At 39.7% G+C, this 14,864-nt stretch overlaps 1 protein-coding gene across 2 annotated transcripts in view; it reads right to left on the reverse strand.

The window, feature by feature from the left end:
- EXOC5 (exocyst complex component 5) overlaps window positions 1-14,864 on the reverse strand; it is a 57,433-nt gene that overhangs the window by 40,896 nt on the left and 1,673 nt on the right. The gene's annotated exons all lie outside the window — the stretch shown is intronic.

Below are 14,864 nucleotides of genomic sequence, written 5' to 3' on the forward strand. Positions count from 1 at the left end.
ATCACTTTTTTTTTCTTCTTTTTGCCTCACAAACTGACAAAGTTTTTCTTTTTCCTTAATTATAATATGGATACAGGAGAAGATAAGCTGAAATTCACTCTCATTATTGTTAGAAATGTTAAAAGGTACAGTATTTTTGGAGGACAGCAGGTAACATTTTGGTAACATCAAAGTACTACAAATGCTCATACCCTTTAACCCAGTAATTCTACTTATAAAATTCTAAGGGAAAAAGCAGATATGAACACAAAATTTTTGTATTATATATAACACTGAAAAATTATTACACAAATATTCAACAAAATCATTATTGAAAAATTAGAGTAAACTTACAGGATAAAACAATTATGTTCCTATTAAAATCATGTTGTAAAACAATTTAATGAAATCAGAAAAAAATGCTCATGTATAATATCTGATATTAAAAAAGCAGGACAGGACTTCCCTGGTGGCACCGTGGTTAAGAATCCGCCTGCCAATGCAGGGGACACAGGTTTGAGCCCTGGTCTGGGAAGATCCCACATGCCGCAGAACAACTAAGCCCGTGCGCCACAACTACTGAGCCTGTGCTCTAGAGCCCGCACGCCTAGAGCCCGTGATCCGCAACAAGAGAAGCCACCACAATGAGAAGCCTGCGCACCACAACGAAGAGTAGTCTCCGCTCGCCACAACTAGAGAAAGCCCACACGCACCAACAAAGACCCAACGCAGCCAAAAATTAAAAATAAATAAATAAATAAATATTTTAAAAATGAAAAAGCAGGGTAAAATTTTCTAAACTTTCCCAGAAAAAAAAGAATTATAAAAAAAGAATATCAGGGCTTCCCTGGTGGCACAGTGGTTGAGAATCTGCCTGCCAATGCGGGGGACACGGGTTCGAGCCCTGGCCTGGGAAGATCCCACATGCCGCGGAGCGACTAGGCCCGTAAGCCATAATTGCTGAGCCTGCGCATCTGGAGCCTGTGCTCCGCAACAAGAGAGGTCGCGATAGTGAGAGGCCTGCGCACCGCGATGAAGAGTGGCCCCCACTTGCCGCAACTAGAGAAAGCCCTCGCACAGAAACGAAGACCCAACACAGCCATAAATAAAATAAAGTTAAAAAAACAAAAAAACAAAAAAAACAAAAAAACAAACACTTTAAAAAAAAAAAAAAAGAATATCAGAGTAGAAGGCCCAATCAAGAAAATAAACATTCAAATGTTCACCATCGGCTGAGAATGCATTTTTTAGACTAATACACACTAATTTACATATTTTCCATATTACCCTCTTTCGTACAAATAGATATCATATATTGCCTCCCACTTAGCATGTAACTTAAACTGATAGCATTTACTGGCGATTCCAGTTTGAATTCTTATCCTCACCATCTACACCTTAGGCACAAGGAGCTATTCGTAGTTTCCCAAAGTTACTATTAAGTTTTATACAGCAGTGAAAACAGAGTGATTTAAATCTCAGCTCTGCTCAACACTGCTAGTCATCAGGGAAATGAAAATCAAAACCACAATGAGCTATCATCTCACACATGTCAGAATGGCTATCATCAAAAAGAACACAAATAACAAATGTTGGCCAGGATGCGGAGAAAAGGGAACCCTCCTACACTGTTGGTGGGAATGTAAATTGGTGCAGCCACTGTGGAAAACAGTATGGAGGTCTCTCAAAAAACTAAAAATAGAACTACCATATGTGGAGCAATTCCACAACTGAAAAAAAACAAAAACACTAATTTGTAACGATACATGCACCCCAGACTTCCCTGGTGGCGCAGTGGTTAAGAATCCACCTGCCAATGCAGGGGACACGGGTTCAAGCCCTGGTTCAGGAAGATCCCACATGCTGCAGAGCAACTAAGCCCATGTGCCACAACTACTGAAACCTGCGCACCTAGAGCCTGTACTCTGCAACAAGAGAAGCCACCGCAATGAGACGTCCGCACACCGCAACAAACAGTAGCCCCCGCTTGCCACAGCTAGAGAAAACCCGCATATAGCAATGAAGACCCAACGCAGCCATAAATAAATAAATAGATAGATAAACACGTAAATTAAAAAAAAAAAGATACATGTACCCCAATGTTCACAGCAGCATTATTTATAATTGCCAAGATATGGAAGCAACCTAAATGTCCATCAACCGATGAATGGATAAAGAAGGTGTAGTATATAAATACAATGGAACACTACTCAGCCATAAAAAAGAATGAAATTTTGCCATTTGCAGCAACATGGATGGACTTGGAGGGCATTATGCTAAGTGAAATAAGTCAGACAGAGAAAGACACATACTGTATGAAATCACTTATATGTGGAATCTAAAAAATACAAGCTAATGACTATTACAAAAAAGAAGCAGACTCAGAGATATAGAGAACAAACTAGTGGTTACCAGTGGGGTGGAAGGGGGGCAATATAAGGGTGGGGGAGTGGGAGGCAGAAACTACTGGGTGTAAGATAGGCTACAAGGATGTATTGTACAATGCAGGAAATATATCCAATATTTTGTAATAACTAAAAAAATTAAAAATTCAGATTTATCCAGGTGCTGACATGTTCGAAGATTAAATCCTAAGGATGAGTTAGCTATGCTGCAAAGTAAAAATTCTGGCCCTCTAATATACAATTAACTCATTTAGCGAACATATCATTTATATAATCATACCTGTAGTCTACCTCACTTCTCTTGAGACAAAGAGCTGACATGTCTAACAATTCTTAATTTACATATATAAATTGAGAAGCAATGACTCAAAGAAATTTATGTTTAGAGCTACTTAGAACTTTAGATAGTCTGATAAGCACATGAAATACTTCTAAATTATGATAAGATGGTGATGACAGCTGAGTTTTTAAAGTGTCTACTATGTACCAGATATGTGCCTAGCATTTTACAAACTTAATCTCATTTAATATGTACTTAACAAGTCCATGAGGTAGGTTCTATTAATGTTGATTCATTTTATACCTGGGAAATTATGTGATACAAAAAGGCTATTTAATCCAAGATCACATATGCTTATCTGATTTCAAAAGTTCAAGCCTTCACTTCTGGTAAAATAAAGAGTTTTTTTCTTTAAAAGGGGTTAAATTTATTTAGGAAGTAGCAGCTCTTCAAAAGTCCACAGTACTAAGGGTAAGCTGGGACAAAGTGAGAGAGTGGCATCGACATATATACACTACCAAACGTAAAATAGATAGCTAGGGGGAAGCAGCCGCATAGCACAGGGAGATTAGCTTGGTGCTTTGTGACCACCTAGAGTGGTGGGATAGGGAGGGTGGGAGGGAGGGAAACGTAAGAGGGAAGAGATATGGGGATATATGTATATGTATAGCTGATTTACTCTGTTATAAAGCAGAAACTAACACACCATTGTAAAGCAATTATACTCCAATAAAGATGTTAAAAAAAAAAGTCCACAGTACTTTCATTAAATTATATAGTAATCGTGCTCCTTTTCCCTGTCATTTTTTACGCATAGATACTTGTGTAAATACAGTACTTAATAATCTTAGTTCTCATGTGTGGTTTTTTGTTGTTGTTTTTTTTTTGGCCACACCATGTGGCACGCGGGATCTTAGTTCCCAACCAGGGATCGAACCCATGCCCCCTGAGGTGAAGCACAGAGTCTTAACCACTGGACCACCAGGGAAGTCCCAGTTCTCATGTGTTATTAACTTCATTTATTAGTTATTGAGAGTAGTTTCAGTTTTCAATTCAACATGTTACACTGTTCATTAATCTCAACAAACCAGTTTTATTAAATTATATGTCAAAAAACTTACAAATCAACAAGTATTATTGACAGTGAAAAAAAAGCAAGCATTTTTTCATATGAAACATTTTCAATTTTCTCAAAATACAGTATTCCCTCATTCAACAAATATTAATTGAGAGCCTACTACATGCTACTCACTATTCTAAATATTCTTAAGGGCAGGAGAAAAATCTCTGCTCCACTGGATTTCAGGGAGGAGAGTAACAGACAAATGAGCAGATACATGAAAATGTAGTAAGAACTATGAAGAAAGCTAAACAGGATACAGACGGATGGATAAGAGTGGAATTATTTTTAGTAGAAGTGATCAGGCAATGCCTCTCTAAGAAAGTAAATTTTGGGCTTCCCTGGTGGCACAGTGGTTAAGAATCCGCCTGCCAGTACAAGGGACATGGGTTCGAGCCCTGGTCCGGGAAGACCCCACATGCCGCGGAGCAACTAAGCCCGTGTGCCACAACTATTGAGCCTGTGCTCTAGAGCCCGTGAGCCACAACTACTGAAGCCTGTGTGCCACAACTACTGAAGCGCACGCGCCTAGAGCCCGTGCTCCACAAGAGAAGCCACTGCAATGAGAAGCCCACACACCATAACAAAGAGTAGCCCCCGCTCGCCGCAACTAGAGAAAGCTCGCATGTAGCACCGAAGACCCAAAGCAGCCACAAATAAATAAATAAATAAATATTTTTTTAAAAAAGTAAATTCTGAACAAAGAACTAAATGCAGCTAAGGAATAAGTCATCTGGGGAAGGAATGCTCCAAATACAGGGAACAAACTTAGTATGCAAGTAATGACAAGAGGCCAGTGTGACTAGAGCACAGTGAGTGAAGTGGAGAATAGTTGTAGATGAGACCAAGAGAGGTAGTGAGAATCCACAGCTTGTACTAAGGTCTTGAAGGATGTACTATAACATATTCCCCATTATCGCCTGAAGAAAAGGCCAGGTTCCCAGGAGGAAGGACTCTGCAATATGCTGGCAAATATATGCAGTAATGAATCTACTATTCCTTCCCCCAAAAGCAGTTACAACAATTTACTTGAGTAACTATATACTAGGGAAAGGGAATACTCAAACTTTTTGAGGTCTGTTGTATACAGGGTCCTAGCTCACATTCTTGATTGACTCAAAGCACCATGGACTCAAGAGACATATGGGAGGAGGACATATGGGAGCCAAGTAATAAACACATTCCTAGCCAAAGTCAAGCTCACCATCGGTCTAATGGGCCATTAGCCCAACTAGTGGCCATTTCCCCAGTTTGCAAACCTTTAATAGGAACAGACACACCTGATGGCCAATGCAACTTCCACACTGAGTCCTTGGTTTATAGAGTAGGAACTATTATGGTGGGGAAGTCCAAGTAAAAGTCTCTGAAATTACCCCTCCCTACTCAATGTAGTAACCAAGTGGAATGGCAAAAATTAGTGCCACTCTTAAAGCTCTAAAGCAAGGATCAGCAAATTTTTTCATAAAGGACTAGATAGTATTTTAGGCTTGAGAGCCAGAGTCTTTGTTAAAACCATTCAACTCTGCCTATGTAATACAAATGTAACCATAGGCAACACATAAACAAATGGTCTAGCTATATATCAATAAAACTTTAAAAACAGGCAGGTATCCCATGGGCTGTAAATTTGCCAACCCCCATCTAAAGGATGCAGGGGTAATGTTACCCATCATTTTCTCATTTAATTCATCAGTCTGGGTTTTGCAGAAACCACACAAATCCTGGAGGACGACTACCTCAATAATCAACCAAAAAGTAGCCCCAGTTACATCTGCCGTGCCACATGCGGTGGCAACCTCCGAGCCTCATGCTATATGGTCAATGATTTAGCTGATACATTCTTTTCTATCCCTACTAGCAAAGAGGATCAGACAGTTCATGGTCACATAGAACTGACAACAGTGTACATTTACAGTTTTGCTTCAAGGCTATGTGAACTCTCCTACCCTCTATTATAACATGATCTGTACTGTATGGACATTCTGCAGAACATCTTACTGATTCCTCATATGAACTGACATCATGCTAATTGGGCCAAATGAGCAAGAACTGGCTCGCACACTGGAGAAGCTTGGTAAGACACACGTGCTCCAGAGACTGAGACATATACTCTATAAAGATCCACGGGCACAGTGTATCAATAAAATGTTTAAGGTAGACAGGGGAGGCTGGGACATCGCATCCAAAGTAAAGGACAAACTATGGTACCTTGCACCTCCACCACAAGGAAGGACACATAACACCTGGTAGGCCTTTTCAGCTTCTGGAGCCAACATATTCCACACCCACTCTGGCACATATTTCAGGTAACACAAAAACAGAAAAGGGATCTGTGGAAGAGGGGGCCATACAACCTAGCAGACCCAATAGTATTAAAGAAATCGGCATTTACTAAAGTATTAAAGTAATCAGTGCCAAGAAACAATGTCATGTGAAGTTATAGCAAGCTCCAGTGGGATAATCACAACACAGATCCCTGGATTGTGAAGCAAGATCATGCCATTTGCAGCAGAATTACACATCTTTTGAGGAACAACTCCTAGTATGCTTCTGGACCCTGGCAGAGAAGGTACACCTGACCACAGGACACGAAGTGACCGTGCATCCAGAATTATAACATGAGGTGTGTTCTAACAGACTCCCCAAGTGGACCTAGGAACTATCCATCATAAGACGGAAGCAGTAAATCCAGGATCAAACATGAACAGAACCACAAAGCAAACTGCATAAGCAGGTAGCCCAAACTCCCATGTCTTCCACTACTATTGCACTAGCATCCTTCCCTCAGTTCACATGTATGGCCTTATGGGAATCTCTTACAACCAGATGACAGAGAAGGAAATAGCATGAGCTTGGTTTATGAAGAGTTGGCTAAGCATGTGGGTGCCAAATGAAAATGGACAGCAGCTGCAATTACAACCTCCCTCAACCGTGGCCTTGAAACTCAGTGGCAAGAAAAAAAAAAATCCTCCCAAAAGGCAAAGCTTTGGGAAATACACCTGGTCATCCTCTTGGATGGACAGAAAACTGACCTGCAGTTAGAATATATATGGACTCACAGACAACTGCAAAGGGCCTGGCTATCAGAGGAAAAAGACTGGAAGAAAGAGAACAGGAAAGTCTGGGGTACAGGCATGTGAATGGATACATGAGACTGGGCATGAAGTATGAAGATCTTAGTACCACATGTTAATATCCACAAGAAGACTTCAACCAAGTAGACAAGATGACTCTGCCAGCTGACACCAGCCAGCCTCTGCCCAGCATTAGCATATTGCGCACATGAACAGAGAGAGCACAGTACAGAGACATGGCCCCAACAGCACGAGGTCTTACTTAGCAAGGCTGATCCATCTAGTGTCAAAGCCAAAGATCTAGCTTAAGCGTGACAGAGACCAACTCTGAGCCCCTAAAACAGCCTCATCCTTCAAGTAGGCTAATCAGCCATGTGGTAGCAAGTTGACTACACTGGGCTCTTTCCACGCTGGAAGAGTAATTCATTCTAACAGGAATAGAAACATTCCAAATTGAGTTTGCCTATCCTCAGAGGAAGTGTTTGTTCTCCTGGCACAGGATCTCATATATCAGACCATGGGACCCATTTAACAGCAAAGGGGGTGACCATGGGATCAACTGGTCATATCATAAACCATACCACCCAGAAGCTGCCAGTCTGATAGAGCACTGAAAGAGCCTGTTGAAGGTATAACTGAACTACCAGTTCAGAGACAATACTCTATAAAGATGGAGCGCTACCCGCCAAGATGCAGTATACATTCTGAATTTAAAACCTTTACATGATGCTGTGTCCCCAACAGGAAAAACACATGAGCCTGGGAACAAGGAGTAAAATCAGAAGTGGCCCTGCTCATCATGACTCCCAATTTGTTCTTGCTATTCCTGCAATTCTAAGGTCTACAGGGTTAGAGGTCTTAATCTCCAAAGGGGGAATACTTTTGTATGGGAACATAATAAGAGTCCCAATAAACTATAACTGCAAGTGCTGCCTGGGCATTTGGCTGCTTTTATCCAGGGAATAAAAAACAAGAAGAGGAGTGACCATCTTTGGCAGGGCAACTGACATCATCAGAGGGAGGCAGGGTGGCTACTATACAGAGGGGGCAGGGAACAATATGTTTGACACACAGATCTCCTTGTAAGGATCTTGTGATACTCCCTTGACCAATTCTGAAAGTACATGGACAAGCGTGCAACCCGGCCTAAGAAGAGTATGGTAACCAGTTAAGCCACCAAAAGCAGCAGACATACTAGCTGAAGGTGAGGGGGAGTTAGAACGGAGAGTAAAAAATGGAAAGTGATTATCAGTTGCAACCTGAGACCACATGCAACAGCAGGGGCCATAGTTCATCCCACTAACCACCTTCTAATTTTCCTCCAGGATAAGAACCCCAACTGGAGTCTAGAGGAGCTACCCCCCAAATGTATGTGAAGACACGGAGTCTAGTGGCACAGGGGTGGTCTGCGGTGGACACGTGTCATCCAGATCTCCCTTCAAGAAGGGTCTTCCTCTAGCTGCTAGCAGTGCTGTCAGCACAGAACCTTCACCTGGCAGTATTTTCAGGGATCCTCTCAGCTGCAGAGAGCCACTTCACTCAATGTCACACTTTTCTCAATGTGGTCTATATCCAATGACTAAATAAGACGGGGATATAAAGGCCTGACCACTTTGGTAAAAAGCAGGACAACTCTGATAGGTAATTTTAGTTCCAGATCTTCCCATAGGGATCATCACCACTGTCACTGGGCCAGCATTGTACCGCTACTTCTCCTAAGGCCCAATCTTGCTTCTTTACCCTATCCTTTCACATGTATTTATCCCAAGGGTACTTTCTAATAAATATTCTGCACACTAAACTCTGTCTCAAAGTCTGCTTCTCTGAGAAAACCTGCAACACTGTACTAGTCTAGTCAAGAGATGCTAATGACTCAGATGAAAAGTGGCAGTAGAGGGGGTACTGTGATGTGGCCCAGTTCATGACATTTTTAAAGACTGTACTCATACAAAGTGCTGATGAATTGGATGTGGGGAGAAATTTTAAAAGGGAATCATGATTACTCATAGAGGTCTGCAGCCTGAACAACTGTATGAATGGTAAGTGGTGCCATTTAGTGAGACTGGGGAAAGAGATGGAAAAGGGAGTAGGGATGTAAGAGTTCTATTCTGCATATGATATGTTGAAGATGCCAATTAGATATACAAGTGAATATGCAGAGCACAGAGTCAGAAAAATAAGTTTGTATTACAGGGAAGAAACTGGCGCTAGACATAATCTTAGAGTTATTTAAAACCTCAGAACAGGATGAGCTCATCTAGGAAGAAGAAGGGCATGGCAACATGTGGAGATAGAAGGAGGAAAGGGATCCAACAAAAGACAAAGTAAGGGGGACCAGTAAAGGAGGAGGAAAACTTAGGAGACAACAGCATCCTGGAAGCAAAGTTCAGGTTTCATCTTCAGAAGCAATCAAATTATCAACAAGAGTTAAAATAAATCAGCTACTCATTCCAATGGAATGGAAGTTCCAAAAAAGCAAAAAACAAAACAAAACCTTTGCTGCTTGTAAAACCAAATAAATCCCAATAATTTACTTTCTAATACTTAGCATTGCTGCAAAGGCATTTACAATGAGAAAAAGATAGTCAAATTAGCAAATTCTCCAAGACCTCCAAATGACCAAGTCCTCCTAAGAGGATTCTCAAAGATACCTGTAAACAATTACCCCAAAAATCTTTTAGAATTTCGTGAACCTGACAAAGGTATATCTTAATCTCTATTTTTCTGTAGTAATTAAAAGCAAACGTCCAAAACAAAAACAAAAATCTACGTATGTACTACAAAGATACTATCATATTAAATTCAACTTTACATAATTGATTACTGTGTTGATCTCTTAAACTGATTTCCTATTCTTTACAAATGCTACCAATTGTAATAAAAACCTGGGGTTTGTGGTCATTTCTATTAAAAATTAAGACCTCAAGCCCTTGGACAGGAACATAAATCCCTAATTTAACATTGTTTCCTTGAGAAAATCCAATCAAACGTTTATATTTTCTTACAGTAGCTTTCCGAAAAATAGATCCAATAAAATATGTTACAGCCACCCACAAACTCAAAGAACCTATAATATTTTTGCTTGCTTGGATTAAAAAATAAGGCTCAGAGGATTTCAGAGAGAAGTATTTGTGTCCTATTAAACCAACTAACAGGTGGGTTCAAGTACTTCCTATATAAGGGGCTTTTCTTAAATTCATTGTGCAGACCACTGCCAAACTAATCTTTAAAACACTATTCCCTTTTAGTCAGAAACTTCCCTATGCAATTCCTAAACTATTAAGTTTACACTCTTAAGTCTGCCCTTTAAGTTCTTATATTGCACTACCTAACCAAATTTCTTTGCACCCCAAAATGAACAGGTACACTACCAGCAGCCTCCTCTAGTCTTATTTTCAAACCCATGCTACTTCTGCTTCCTTACCCGTGACCAGGTAACTCAACCCACAAGGATACTTATGGGGAAAGGGTTCTTTCCCTAGATGATCTCCACTGATTTTTTCACTCTTAACCCCTATGAGGCTTAAAAATTCAAATGCCAACACAAAACAATATATTACTGCCATTTTGTCATTTATTGTTTTATAGTAACATTTGTAAGTTTTTCTCTTCTCCACACTTAAATTGAAAGCAAAGGCAGGATTTGTCATACACTTCTCTAGCTTTCCAGCTGTGGTCAACAGAACAATGTTGAGCACACCATAGATGCACAATAAATCAAACCACTTGTTATCGGGGCCATGGCCAAATCCCCTGCACAGGATCTTGAAAATCAAGACTTGCTTCATAGATCCAAAACCAAAAAGGCAGGACCACCACCTTCCACTCCAGAAATAAAAAATAGGCATTCTATGGTGTTATAAATCCAAGATTCTACCAGAAACCAAATATGAACTTTATGCAATTCTGGCACTGGAACTAAATGAATTTTATCACATTTGGCTCTCCTTTTTAACCACATTTGATTTGATTTTCATGAGACTACGTGTTTCATGGTGGATTTAAATGAATTACATTTACTGAATATTGATTCTTTTGAAAAGCACTACAAACGTTTCATTTCGTTTCAGACTGGCAAAATGGGATTCATCCTACCCATGGAAAGGTAGAAAGAAAGCACACACAAGACAACTAAGGGACTAAGTGATAAGCGTACTAGGAGCATCTTCTGTTCCAGTGGTCTTCAACCGTGGTTCCTGACACAGACCTCCTAAAACTCTTGTAATTTCCTGAGTGACAAAGGTGATAGGAGTGGTTTACACACAACTCCTAAATCCCTTGGAATCTCCTGGGTAATAGGAGCATCTTTTGTCCTACTGAAGCAACTCTTGGTGGGCTCCTGTATGGGGACTGGTCACCAGAAAGATAAGCATGATTAGAAGCCTGGAACTTTCAGCCTCACCCCTTATACTCTGGGAAGGGGAGAAGGGCTAGAGATGAGTTAATGATTATCCCTACATGATGAGACATCCATAAAAATCCCTAAAGTGTGGGGTTCAGAGAGCTTCCAGGTTGCTGAACACATCAAGGTTGCTGGAAGGGTGGCAGCACCCAAGAGAATGGAAGTGCTGCACTCCTTCCCCACATCTTGTCTTATGTACCTCTTCCATCTGGTTGTTCCTGAGTTTTATCTTTTTATAATAAACCAGTAATCTAGTTAGTAAACTGTTTTCCTGAGTTTTGTGAGCCATTCTAGCAAATTACTGAATCTCTAAGAGGGGGTCATGAGACCCTCCAATTTATAGCTGTCAGTCAGAAACACAGGTGACAACCTGAACTGCAACTGGTATCTGAAGCGGGGGCATTTCTGTGGGACTGAGCCCTTAACTTGTGGGATCTGATGCTAACTCCAGGTAGACAGTATCAGAATTACAGTGAATTGTAGGACACCCAATCAGTGTCTATTGGAAAACTGAATTGAATTCTTGTGGAAGAAAATCCCCACACATCTGGTGTCAGAAGGGAAGTAATATTGAGAGTAGTGGTAGAAAGAGTTCTTTTTTTTTTTCTTTGACTCCCCCAACTAGATTTTTAACTCAAACCATCTTTTAACTCCAGTACCTGGAAGGATTTCTGGCCTAGGGTAGGTAAGGTAAGGTAAGCTAAATGTTTACTGAATAAATACATTTTCTCATATACATGATACTGTAATTGGTGGCGAGGTTCCACAAACACTTGTTTAATAGCTAATATGTCTAAAACAAGTAGCATTTCAGCACCCTGAAGGTAAAGGAGTGGTCCTTACTTGTATATATCATGTTCATTAAACATATTTAACTAGTTAATTGAACAACAGAATAAGTCTTTTTCAATAAGTCTGTTTAAATAGCTTTTGTTACTTAGTTTGTAAATCTAAGAGACATAAATATGTTTTTACACAAACGTGTTCTTAGCTATTCAAATTCTAAGCTGGAAGTCAAATAGCCATTGTCACCACAGTCAAATTACATGACCTCAAACACTACTATCAAGGCATCTACGTTTACAAGAAAGAAAAAAAAAAATCAAATTCCTAATCCTGGCATTTAGGACCTCTACAATTAAACCCCAATTACCTTACATGGCACTCCTCTTCTTCATGCATGCTATCTTTCAGCTAAAATGAACTCTTCCCTTGTCTCTGGGGTCTACAGTTACCTCCCTTTATATCTTGACTTTTATCGTCTTGTCTGCTTTATATATATATATAGTTATATATCTATCTTCTCTCCCCTTATTTAACAGTAAGGGTGAGTTCTATATACAATTCAACATTTTCCAAAGTATGTTCCATAGAATTCACAAAATTAACAGTAGAAAGTAAAACAGTCTCATGGTTAAAAAAGTTTGGGAAATGAACTTCTTAGAATACTTAACATACTAAGGTATACTGTAAATCTCTAATGAAACAAAGCATGCCCATACCCTTGGGCTCTGAACCATTTGGGTTTTTTGCAGCACATCTCATAGGATTAATATGTATACAGCACACCCTTTGAGACATGCAGCCTCATTAACTTAGTAGGTACTCAACAAATATTTGTTGAATGAATGGGTAACGGACCCTACGTAACAAAGAACTTTCCCATAAAGGTAGCTTGCCCAAGCAGAAGAATAGCCATTGTCTCCAGAAGAATGACAGGAGAGAAAAATAGCAAGTGAGAAGGGAGTACAATGTTCTCAGTAGTGCAGTGAAAAGAGAGGAATACTTATGACAACAAAGAAAAAATTTACTATCCCCGCCACTTTTTATATGCAGAGGACATAATCCAAACCACATAGGAATTCCTGTTTAGAATGTCCAACCTGAGGTGATCATTTAGAAACACTGCAGACAGAACTTTTAAACCATTTCTGTCAACTGAGGAAATATCCTGTAGTTTGATTTTGTTGTATGAAGGTGTTTATGTTAAAAAGGAAGTCTCACAGGACCAATAAGAAGATTTTAAAAGAAATAGGATTAACACTTACGAAATTTCATGGATTCAAAACATAATTTTGTATTGAGTTAACTTCTTTTTCAATGTGAAAAAATTAAAACACAATTCAGTTTATTGGTGCATTAAAGCCAGGATGCAAAAACTAAATATCCTTGACTACATCCTGACCTCTGTTTTCCACAGTTCTCCAGCTGTGACTAAGAAAGGGAAGCAAGAGAAAAAGCACTCCCTGACTTGTCCTACAACCTAGGTCCTAAGGCAAAAGCAACAGGAAATGGCGGTGACAAACGAAGTTTGGTTTTTGTTTTCTTTTTTTCCTTCTCCCTCTAAAGCAAAGAGACCAACTTTTCACTTAGGGATGAAAACTTATTCAAGAGTAGAATCCACTGTAGGGATGAAAAGATAAATACACTTCTTAATCATGACTACTAACCTTTAATTGTAATTAAGGTAATATGCTTTTTAAAAAAATTTATTTATTTATTTATTTATTTATTTTTGGCTGCCTTGGGTCTTTGTTGTTGCGCACGGGCTTTCTCTAGCTGCGGTGCTTGGGGGCTACTCTTTGTTGCAGTGCACGGGCTTCTCATTGCGGTGGCTTCTCTTGTTGCGGAGCACAGGCTCTAGGCACGCAGGCTTCAGTAGTTGCGGCACGCAGGCTCAGTAGTTGTGGTGCATGGGCTTAGTTGCTCCGCTGCATGTGAGATCTTCCCGGACCAGGGCTCGAACCCGTGTCTCCTGCATTGGCAGGCAGATTCTCAACCACTGCACTACCAGGGAAGTCCCTAAGGTAATATGCTTTTAATTTTGATGAAACAACAAACTACATATGGTCAGGAAAGAGAAAGTCACATGCGTTAAGATCCATAAGCATGTTCAAGGTCGTTCTATGAACACTGTAGACACAGGACTAGTCTGTCTCTATCATCACTGGTAAGTGAATATTACCTGCTATCATAACTGGAGTCACTGAGTTAACTTAAACCCTAATTTAGTTTAACTACTTTACTAAATGGCAAGACCCTAGAAAGCTAAATATACTACAGATATTTCTCTACCTCCTCTCCTTCCCCCATGGTGGGGGCAGGGGGAAGAAATCAAATATATTTTCAAGGAAGTATACGTGGACTCATGGGATCAAACATTTAAAGAAAAAAAAGACAACTGGGAATGTCAAGCAGGATTCATAAGCCCAAAGGTTAATGCCTTCTGAACTGTATGACAAAATAACAGTTTTCTATTAATAGCTGGCTGGTTTCATATTTCATTATATTAAAGACTTAAAGTTCATAAATTGTTTTCTACCTTTATAAAAATGTGAAAATAAAACAAGGAACTACAGAACTATTTAGTATCTTGCTCAGGAACACACAGTAAAAGCTTGTAGCAAAAAGAATGTCTCCCTGCTCCTGTGTCAATCAATAAACAGATGGCACAATTTTGGAGTTAGAGTACTTAATGTAATAATATATCCCTACACTTAAATCTGAGGAAATGTAATTAATATTTCCCAATTCTTTCTTATAATTATATTCCTTCACTCATAAATTACTATTTTATTACAACTTATTACAAAAATGGCATATA

The sequence above is a fragment of the Balaenoptera ricei genome, chromosome 2 (genome assembly GCF_028023285.1).
Source record: "Balaenoptera ricei isolate mBalRic1 chromosome 2, mBalRic1.hap2, whole genome shotgun sequence".
NCBI classification, from domain to species: Eukaryota; Metazoa; Chordata; class Mammalia; order Artiodactyla; family Balaenopteridae; genus Balaenoptera; species Balaenoptera ricei.